The sequence below is a fragment of the Thamnophis elegans genome, chromosome 4 (assembly GCF_009769535.1).
Source record: "Thamnophis elegans isolate rThaEle1 chromosome 4, rThaEle1.pri, whole genome shotgun sequence".
NCBI classification, from domain to species: Eukaryota; Metazoa; Chordata; class Lepidosauria; order Squamata; family Colubridae; genus Thamnophis; species Thamnophis elegans.
Genome location: NC_045544.1, coordinates 138,850,953 through 138,861,552, shown reverse-complemented (window position 1 = coordinate 138,861,552; position 10,600 = coordinate 138,850,953). Strand labels below are relative to the sequence as shown.

At 45.3% G+C, this 10,600-nt stretch overlaps 1 protein-coding gene across 2 annotated transcripts in view; it reads left to right on the top strand.

Annotated features, from left to right (window-relative positions):
- Positions 1-2,315: 2,315 nt before the first annotated feature.
- ALDH3A2 (aldehyde dehydrogenase 3 family member A2) overlaps positions 2,316-10,600 on the top strand; it is a 36,757-nt gene continuing 28,472 nt past the window's right edge. The window contains exon 1 of one of the 2 annotated variants that reach the window (XM_032216273.1): positions 2,316-2,415. The gene's annotated coding sequence lies outside the window, so the exon portion shown is untranslated. Of the gene's footprint in view, positions 2,416-4,635; positions 4,710-10,600 lie in introns of those variants that run through there. The other variant, XM_032216272.1, reaches the window with a different exon arrangement.

Here is a 10,600-nt window from a genome sequence, read left to right as displayed (position 1 = left end):
TATTTCCTGCCTCCAGTAAAACCAGCTGAGCATTAAAACCTGCTTGATGTGTTCATCCACCCAATAATTTTGTGATAGCAACCTCCAGTATCCCTCGGGGAAACATGGGAAGGGAATTATAAACTCCGCTTGGTTAAGCTCTTTGGGGAGGCTGTGATGCCCTTTAAGGCAAGAGGCTTGGCCTTGGTGCCTGGGCTGCGCCCTCCAATAATCCGAGGATTGCATTTTCCACGGCTTCCGAATTTCGATTTGCATTCAGTTTTATTTTTGTTTTAACACCAAGGTGGCCCCGTCTCTCTCTCTGGCAAAATGAAACTGACTTAAACCGGCTTTCTTGCTTGTCCCTTTGAAATGGTTTGCAATCTTAAACAGATTTGAATTTATTGCATTTTTGTTTTGTTTTTAACAATAATAGTATTTAAATTCTAGATATATATAAATGTACCTATTGTAAGTATTTGTAAATGTTTGTGCACTGGCATATAACCTCAGCCCAATGCTATTCTATATTATTCATTATTATGAAATAATAGAGATATTTATAATTGAAGCATGGTTAACAAAACTGTTGTTAAATGTATATTATTGTTCTGTTGTCCACTTCTATCCATATTTATAAAAGTAAAGCTTTTTATTCAATACAAAGTACTCAAGATCAGAATACAAAACTTTAAAATACTAAATTCATAAAAAATACAGTATGATTAAATAATAAAAAAAGACGCTATAGTTAAGTGAATGACAATTTCATAATACAATTTAGTAGTCCTTTCTGTTAACACATGTTCTGACTGTGGGGCAAATCACTAATAAGTAAATCATCTAGAACTTAAAAAAAAATGAAAATAAAAAATGAAATGGTTTGCAATCTTGAAGGAGTCTATGAATCAATAGGAATCAATATTGGCTCTTTGCTTTTATTGTGAATGGCTTACGTTACTATATAATTGTTACTGATTAAATCAATGTTTGCTGTTTGCTTCCGATATGATATCCTGCTAGAAATCACTTATGAAGAATTAAGCTTTGTTATGGGCTTCTGCTTCTATTATTGTATACTGTCAGAAATGAGTTGTTTTCTAGCCTAGCAAATGGTAATTTTAATACTGTATGGTCTTACTGCAAATAAGGCTGCGCCTCGCTTTTCTGTTCTTGGCTGCAAAGCTAGGCATATTCTTGAAAACATAGAAGAAATTATTACGCAGGAATATCAGGCCCCATAGATACAATACAATAGCAGAGTTGGAAGGGACCTTGGAGGTCTTCTAGTCCAACCCCCTGCCTAGGCAGGTAACCCTATACCACTTCAGACAAATGGCTATCCAACATCTTCTTAAAGACTTCCAGTGTTGGGGCATTCACAACTTCTGGAGGCAACTTCTGTTCCACTGGTTAATTGTTCTCACTGTCAGGAAATTTCTCTCTAGTTCTCTCCTTGATTAGTTTCCACCCATTGCTTCTTGTTCTGCCCTCAGGTGCCTTGGAGAATAGCTTGACTCCCTCTTCTTTGGGGCAACCCCTGAGATATTGGAAGACTGCTATCATGTCTCCCCTGGTCCTTCTTTTCATTAAACTAGACATACCCAGTTCCTGCAACCGTTCTTCGTATGTTTTAGCCTCCTAATCCTCTTTGTTGCTCTTCTCTGCACTCTTTCAACATATTTTTTACATCGTGGTGACCAAAACTGGATGCAAATATTCCAAGTGTGGCTCATATAATACTCTGAGCCTCTCTTGCAGGTGACGGCTATTCCTTCCATGCGTTGGTTTGTATGTTTTGGATATAGTTTTGTCACCCAGCTTTTGCTACGGCCACAAATAAAAGCTGATATTTTTTTGCAAGCCTCATCTCTAGCTTCACTCTCTTTGGCATCTCAGTGGCTCAAGAAAAACTGCTGGAACTTTACAATCTTATAATTTCATATATATATTTTTCTAGTCTTAAAAGAGCATTCAATATTTTCTAATTTTACTATTTAAAAAAAATCAAAACATTTTTTGGATACTTCCATTCATCCTGACGCAGATTCACAGAGTTGGAAGGGACCTTGTTAGGTCATCTAGTCCAACCCCAAACCCTCTCCCACTCAAGCAGGGTGGGTTCGCTGCGCTGAACTCACAAAAAAAAAGAAAGAAAGAAAGAAAAGAAAAAACGTCAGATGAAAGAATCAAGGTTTCTTTTCAGAATCTCTTTCTTTCGCTTGGCTCCTTTCGCCAGGGCGCGCACAGCTGCTTGTGTTCTTTTTACATGCACGTGTTTTCATGAGAATACGGTACAGGATCCCAATTCAATGCACTGGGAAAGCAGCCAGGCTGCCAAGGGTGGAGGAAAGAGGGGGAAAAAACTATTTTGCTTGTTGGAAAGGACAAAGGACACTCGGGACGCGAGAGAGAGAGAGAGAGCTCACCGCTTTGGTAAGTTCTTCCTTTGCGCTGCGGGTTTCAGATTTTGAACCTTAGTCTGGCTAAAAGTGGGCTCCTTGTTCCGAGGCAGGAAAAATAGAGAATTCCCACGGGTGCAAGGCTGAAGGAAGCCCTTTGCGCTGATCTGTCAATTTTGGGGAACATATTATTATTTTTGCATCCATTAAGAGAGGTTGGGGTTGAGGTCTCGTCTTGAAGCCTAGCTGGACTTCAACGGTTAAGGAAGGGGCGTGTGGGATCCCCATGTTCTCATGCCTTGGGGTGAAATGGAAGAGAAGGTTTATAATTCGGGGGTAAACTTGGGGTGGGGTTGCCCGTGGTGCTCTCTGAGCTTGGGGGGGGGGCGGTTCTTCTTGCAGACATTTCGTGACCCAAATAGGTAACGTCATCCGTGGTAGAAGGGGGAGGGAGTTGCGGAGGGGAGGGGAAGGAGGACGGTGGGGTCCTTGATGTTCTATGAGTTTGATGGTTTTCTTGCAGACGTTTCATTGACCCAGCTTGGGAACGTCATCAGTGTTAGAAGGGAGTGGGGTTTGCAGGGAGGAGGAGGAAGGGGAGGAAGCAAAGAGGAGGAGGAGGAGGAGGAGGAGGACAGCAGGCTCCTTGTTAGTATCAGAGCTTGGCTATCTTCTTGCAGAACTTTCATGACCCAGCAAGGTTATATTATCAGTGGTTAGAGGGAAGTGGGTTGGAGGAGGACTGTGGGATCTTTGGTGGTCTCTGAGCTTGGTGGTTTTCTTGCAGACATTTCATGACCCAGCTTGGGAACCTCATCAGTGTTAGAAGGGAGTGAGGTTTGCAGGAAGGAGAAGGGGAGGAGGAAGAGGAAGGGGAGGAGGAAGAGGAAGGGGAGGAGGAGGAGGAGGAGGAGGATGACAACAACAACAGGGGGCTCCTTGGTGCTATCAGAGCTTGGCTTTCTTCTTGCAGACGTTTCCCAACCCAGCCCGGTTACATCATCAGTGCCAGGAGGCGGTGGGATTTGTTAGAAATTCTTCAAAATCAGCTGAGCTCCAGGTTAAACGTTTGTGTCCGATTGCAAATAGTTCCTGGGCACCAAAGAAGGATGTGTGCAATGAATCCTAAAATAGTTTTCTCTCTTTTTTTTTTTTTTAAACAATCAGGGCCCGGTGCCACATTGCGCCCACTTAAAAAGCCCCAATCCGACTTTTAAGGCGTCCCAATGTGGCAGCTGTTCCTGTTTTTAATTCTTTTTAAATTCTTGTACGGGGAACTTTAAAGAGGAGTTAAAAAAAAGGGAAACTTCTAGCGTTGAGCAATTGCAACATCAAGGACCTCTAAAATATCACAACCTGATAAACAAGCTTTTTCACTTTATATACCCAAAAAATGCTTCATTTTCACCCATGAGAAATCTTTAAAGGGGACTCGGGAGAATATTTAAACACATCGAACATGGAACTTCGTGTTTTGAAGGTCTCCCCTAACCACTGCTTTGCACTGCCAATGCACTTTTTAAATAGTTTTTTTTTTAATTTTCCAGTAATAAACATTCATAAACAACATTAACAACAATAATACAAACAGTATGTGAAATTCTTATCTTCCAACTTCCAACAGTATTTATCTCATTTCATATTCCTTTGACATTTCCCCGTGAATTCGTTTAAACATAAATAAAATTTCTTTGCAGCCTATATTTGTTATCCCTTATTGGAGTATTGTCCTCCAATATTATGAAAATCACTCATTATTCCACCATAGGGCGTCAATATTCCAAATATGTGGAATTAATAATAACACCAATTATTAACAATAGTCAATCCATCACGGGAGCACAATATATTTTAACACACTATTAATATTCATAACACAGTTACATTACCTAATCTTAGATTACTATCTACTAATCTGCCCTTTTTTGGAATTATGGTATTTTCCCATTTTTCTTTTTAACTTTTTAATCGTTTTCTTCTTCTCTCAAGGCGACTCCGTTCCTCTCCACTTCTATTTTCCCGCATTATTATTATTATTATTTGCTTTATGGTGCGATAAAACAGGTTCCATAGATCCGTTGGCATTTTATTGATGGCATAAAAAGATCTCTTTAAAAGGAGCCCATGAGCCACAATATATTCCTTTATGGCCTTTGTGCTTTGGTGCTCTTTGAAACTTGAGCAATACTTAGGAATGGCCACGTGTAAATGAAGTGTATGGTTTCATCCGTCTGTCACAATTTCTCGTCCAGCCTATTCAACATTTGGTTTAAAACCCAGCCTGAAAATTCTCTGCACCGACAAATTGGCTGGATCTTAATAGAGCAGGTAAGGAAATCTTTCCTTGCAGAAAAAAATGGAAGGATCGACATATAATATTTTGAATAGAATAAAATAGAATAGAATAGAATAACAGAGTTGGAAGGGACCTTGGGGGTCTTCTAGTCCAACCCACTGCCTAGGCAGAAAACCTTACACCACTTCAGACAAATGGCCATCCAACATCTTCTTAAAGACTTCCAGTGTTGGAGCATTCACAACTTGTGGAGGCAAGTCGTTCCACTGATTCATTGTTCTAACTGTTAGGAAATTTTTTCCTTAGTTCTAAGTTCCTTCTCTCCTTGATTAGTTTCCACCCATTGCTTCTTGTTCTACCCTCAGGTGCCTTGGAGAATAGCTTGACTCCCTCTTCTTTGTAGCAACCCCTGAGATATTGGAAGATTGCTATCCTGTCTCTCCTGGTCCTTCTTTTCATTAATACAATTACAATACAATACAATACAATACAATTACAATACAATACAATACAATACAATACAATACAATACAATAGCAGAGTTGGAAGGGGCCTTGGAGGTCTTCTAGTCCAACCCCCTGCCTAGGCAGGAAACCCTATACCGTTTCAGACAAATGGCCATCCAACATCTTCTTAAAGACATCCAGTGTTGGAGCATTCACAATTTCTGGAGGCAACGTCTGTTCCACTGATTAATTGTTCTCACTGTCAGGAAATTCCTCCTCAGTTCTAAGTTGCTTCTCTCCTTGATTAGTTTCCACCCATTGCTTCTTGTTCTACTGCCCTCAAGTGCCTTGGAGAATAGCTTGACTCCCTCTTCTTTGTGGCAACCCCTGAGATATTGGAAGACTACTATCATGTCTCCCCTGGTCCTTCTTTCCATTAAACTAGATCTACCCAGTTCCTGCAACCGTTCTTTATATTTTGCTTCCCCCCCACCACAACCCATCTCATTTCTCCTTTGTCTTTCTCCAAGCAAATTGCAAAATGGGACAGTTGCAGAAGGCAGAAAGATCTAAGATAACAATCAGAATAGAGCTGGAAGGGACCTTGGAGGTCTTCTAGTCTAACCCCCTCCTGAGGCAGGAAACCCAATTCCATTTCAGACAAATGGCTCTCCAGTCTCTTCTCAAAGACCTCCACTGTTGCAGTATCCACAACTTCCGGTGGCAGGCTGTTCCACTGGTTAATTGTCCTCCCTATTAGAAAGTTCATCCTCAATTCCAGGTTGCTTCTCTCCTTGATTAGTTTCCATAAGTATAATCTTTATTGTCATTGTACTTAAATACAACAAAATTGGTTTTGTTGTACACATTGTGTCTTCTCCTGCCTCCGGGTGCTTTGGGGCAGCCCCTCAAATACAAGAGACTTGGTGGCTCAGTGGCTAAGACTCTGTGCTTATCGTCAGAAAGGTCAGCAGTTCGGTGGTTCAAATCCCCAGCGCCGCGTAACGGAGGGAGCTCCCGTGACTTGTCCCAGTTTCTGCCAACCTAGCAGTTTGAAAGCAGGTAAAAAATGCAAGTAGATAAATAGGAGCCACCTTTGGTGGGAAGATAACAGCGTTCCGTGTGCCCTCGGCGTTGAGTCATGCCGGCCACATGACCACGGAGACGTCTTCGGACAGCGCTGGCTCTTCGGCTTTGAAACGGAGATGATCACCAACGCCCCCTAGAGTTGGGAACGACTAGCACATTTGAGCAAGGGGAACTTTTACCTTTATCTCAAATACTGGGAGGCTGCTATCATGTCTCCCCTTAGTCCTTTTCTCTAGTCTAGACTAAACGTACCAAGTTCCTGCAACCGTTCTTTGCGTGTCTTCGCCTCCAGGCCTTTGATCCCCTTAGTTGCTCTTCTTTGCACTTTTTCCAAAGCCTCAACATCTTTTTTGTAGGGTGGTAACCAAATTGGCCGCCGCATTCCAGGTGTGGCCTTACTAAGGCTTTATAAAGCAATGCTAACACGTCACATGGTTTTGATTCTGTGCCTCTCTTTATACAACCCAAGGTGGCATTCGCTCTTTTGGCTGTTGCTGCACATGGCTGGCTCATGTTTTAAGTATCGTCCGCTTAGTACTCCGAGGTCCCTCTTGCCGCTTTTTTTGAGCCGGGTCTGGCCTAATCGGTTCTCGTACAAGAGCCATTTGCCTGGAATTAAATAGGGTTTCATGCCTCAGAAGAAGCATTCAACTAACCTCTGCTCCAGTGGTGGGTTGCCAATTTTTTTACTACCGGTTTGAGTGCGCTTCCGTGCATGCTTGCACATGCACACGGTGCTTCTGTGCAAGCACACAATGTTTCTGCACATGCGAAAAATGCTTCTGTGCGTGCAGGCAATACTTCTGTGCATGTGTGCAATGCTTCTGTGCATGTGTGCAATGCTTCTGTGCATGTGTGCAATGCTTCTGTGTATGTATGTAATGCTTCTGTATACAGGCAATGCTTCTGCGCATGCAGGCAACACTTCTGCGCATGCACACAATGCTTCTGTGCATGCAGGCAACACTTCTGTGCATGCACACAATGCTTCTGTGCATGTGTGCAATGCTTCTGTGTATGTATGTAATGCTTCTGTATACAGGCAATGCTTCTGCGCATGCAGGCAACACTTCTGTGCATGTGTGCAATGCTTCTGCGCATGTGTGCAATGCTTCTGTGTATGCACGTAATGCTTCTGTATACAGGCAATGCTTCTGCGCATGCAGGCAACACTTCTGCGCATGCACACAATGCTTCTGTGCATGCAGGCAACACTTCTGTGCATGCACACAATGCTTCTGTGCATGTGTGCAATGCTTCTGTGTATGTATGTAATGCTTCTGTATACAGACAATGCTTCTGCGCATGCAGGCAACACTTCTGCGCATGCACCCAATGCTTCTGTGTATGCACACAATGCTTCTGTGTATGCACGCAATGCTTCTGTGCATGCAGGCAACACTTCTGTGCATGCACGCAATGTTTCTGTGCATGTGTGCAATCCTTCTGTGCATGCAGGCAACACTCCATGGATCCGCTCCATGCCGTAATGGAATTGAGTATGCAGCTTGCAAAGCTACCTGGGACTTAACCTGTTTGACTGCTCCGAGTAGTATCTCAGAAATACTGAGGGCCCACCTTGCCCGTAGATAGTCCTCGACTTACAACGGTCCATTTAGTGACAAGGGCCTTGAAAGAAGTGGCTGAGGACCATTTCTCACACTTACGACCTGTGCAACGTGATTCCCCCTGATCAAAAGGCAGACACTTGGCAACTGATTCATACTTATGACGGTTGGGGGTGTGTGTGTGCCACGGGATTCCCCTTTTTGCGACCTTCCGACAAGCAAAAAATCAATGAGGGGAATCCGGTTCACTTCACAACCGTGTGCTGAACTTCTCAACGGCAGTGATTCGCTTACACGGCGGCAAGAAAGGTAGTTAAATGGGACAAAACACACTTCTTTCTCACAGAACCGCAGCAGGCCTTTGGGGCTCAATTGTGGTCGTAAGTCGAGGATGGCAATGTTTACAGCCTGGCCTATTTAGTGCGGAGTGATGAAACCAGCTAATAATTCCGTGGGTGAAAATATCTTTCTTTTTATAACTGGGAGGTTTTGTTCATTTCCGCTGAGATGGAGAGTCGGTGGCCTTCGGTTCATTCTATCTCTCTAGCGTGGGAGTTTTTATCCTCCTGTCTTTTCCTCCCAACCGGGGGCCCTCTAGACGAGGCAAGTAATGGCCAGGCGTCCTTAAGTTACGACCATAATCGAGCTCAAACCATTCCCGGCTGAGCGAGAGAGCGAAGTGAATTCCCCCCTTCCCCCGATTTTATGTGACTTTTCTTACCGTGGTTAAGAGATTCCTTGTAATTTGCAAGCCGGTCGTTAAGTGAATCCGGCTTCGGCATTGACTCGGCTTTCCAGAATGTTCGCAAAAGGGGGGGTGTCACGTGACCCCAGGACGACCGTCATAAGTACATGCCAGTTGCCAAGCATCTGAATTTTGATCACGTGACCAAGGGAGAGGCGGCGATGGTCATAAAAGTGAAAAATGGTCATAAAAGTGACTTTTCCCAGTGCGGCTGCTAAACAAAGGCCTGTCAATCAAGGACTCCCGATATGGCCGAGATGGGGATCCTATGGCACATGTGCCACAGGTAGCACACAGAGCCGTATCTTCCGGCATGCGTGCTGTCAGCTCCAGCGGGCATTCTGCGTGCTGGCCAGCTAATTTTCGGCCTTCCGGAGTCTGGGGAGGGCAAAAAATGGGCCCAATGGGTCAGTGGTGGGTTGCAGGCGCTACGCCTGGTACGAGCATACCGGAGCCTATAGCAATAGCAATAGCAGTTAGACTTATATACCGCTTCATAGGGCTTTCAGCCCTCTCTAAGCGGTTTACAGAGTCAGCATATCGCCCCCACAGTCTGGGTCCTCATTTCACCCACCTCGGAAGGATGGAAGGCTGAGTCAACCTTGAGCCGGTGAGATTAGAACCGCTGAACTGCAGATAACAGTCAGCTGAAGTGGCCTGCAGTACTGCACCCTAACCACTGCGCCACCTTGGCCTGCCTGGAACACCGGGTACCGTTCTGGTACGGTGCTCCGGAGGGCCCACCTTCCCGCCCAAGCTCCTTAACTGTCCTTTAAGCCTTTGGTGCTTCCGCGCATGTCACGTAGGGCGCCTGAACAACGCTCCGCCGAGCAGCTGGAGTGTTGCGGAGGCTTGCGGAAGCATCGCGGGCAAGTATGGCGCATCCATGTGGGTGACACCGCAGAATCCGGAACCCACCACTGCAATGGGCCTACCAGAAGTTCGGAAACATTCCATTTCCGGCTTCCGGAGGGCCTAAAGGAACCTGGGGGAGGATGTTTTCGCCCTCCCCAGGCTTAAGGAAAGCCTCCAGAGCCTGGGGAAGGATAACCCCCCCCCTGCGTACAAGGGGGGGTGTCATGCGTGTATACATGGGTGAGCGTGCAATCATGCACAGGGTTGCACGCACGCCCGGGGGGTTGCGCGCACTGGCACAGGTGGGCAGGGTGCATTGCATTGTGGGCGTGGGCACGCACGCGTGTGCAATAATTTTGGCACGCATTTACAAAACGTTTCGCCATGACTGCTATATGGACTCCCCAACAATAACCTAAGGCAGGGGTTAGCAAACTGCGGCTCTGGAGCCGCATGTGGCTCTTTCCTCCCTCTGCTGCGGCTCCGTCTCCAGTCGGCGCCACAATTTTGAGAGGAGCTTCCGGAGAGAAGCAGAGTGCGCCAGGAGAAGACTCTATGGCAAGGGGGAGGGTTTCCCAGTCGTCTCCACAATTGATAGGGCTCTCGGTTATGACAGGTAGAGGAAAAAGGACGCTGCGCTAGGAGGAGACTCTATGGTGGGGGAACTGAACTTCCGGTCAGCTGCTCCAGAATTGAACAGGGGGCTTCCGGTTAGGCCCTTTGTGGCTCCCGGTGTTTTCTTTTTGGTGGGAAACGGGTCCAAGTGACTCTTCGAGCGTTTAAGTTTGCCGGCCTCTGGCCTAAGGCTATTTTCATGCTTCCCAAGACTATTTATCTATATGCCAACTACAAATTTCATCACCTCTCTGGGAGGCCATGAAACAGCCGAACCTTAACTGATGCCGTGGGAAAGTGCTTGGAGGTTCATACATAAAGAAGAGGTTGCTGTGAAATTGAAATGACTTAATCTTGAAATCGTTTGGCAAGGGAGCTAAACCCGGGAGTTCCAAAATTTGTCTGAGTAGCAAAGAGGTTTTGCAGAAATACAGAAGGGCGGGAATGTTTGTGGTCTCCCAGCTTGGATGTTTCTTTGAAGATGTTTCATGACCCGTCTAGGTCACATCATCAGTGCTAGAAGGGAGTGGGGTTTGTGGTGGTGGTGGTGGTGGTGGAGGAGGACTGTGGGATCCTGGGTGCTCTCTGAGCTAGCTTGCTTTTCA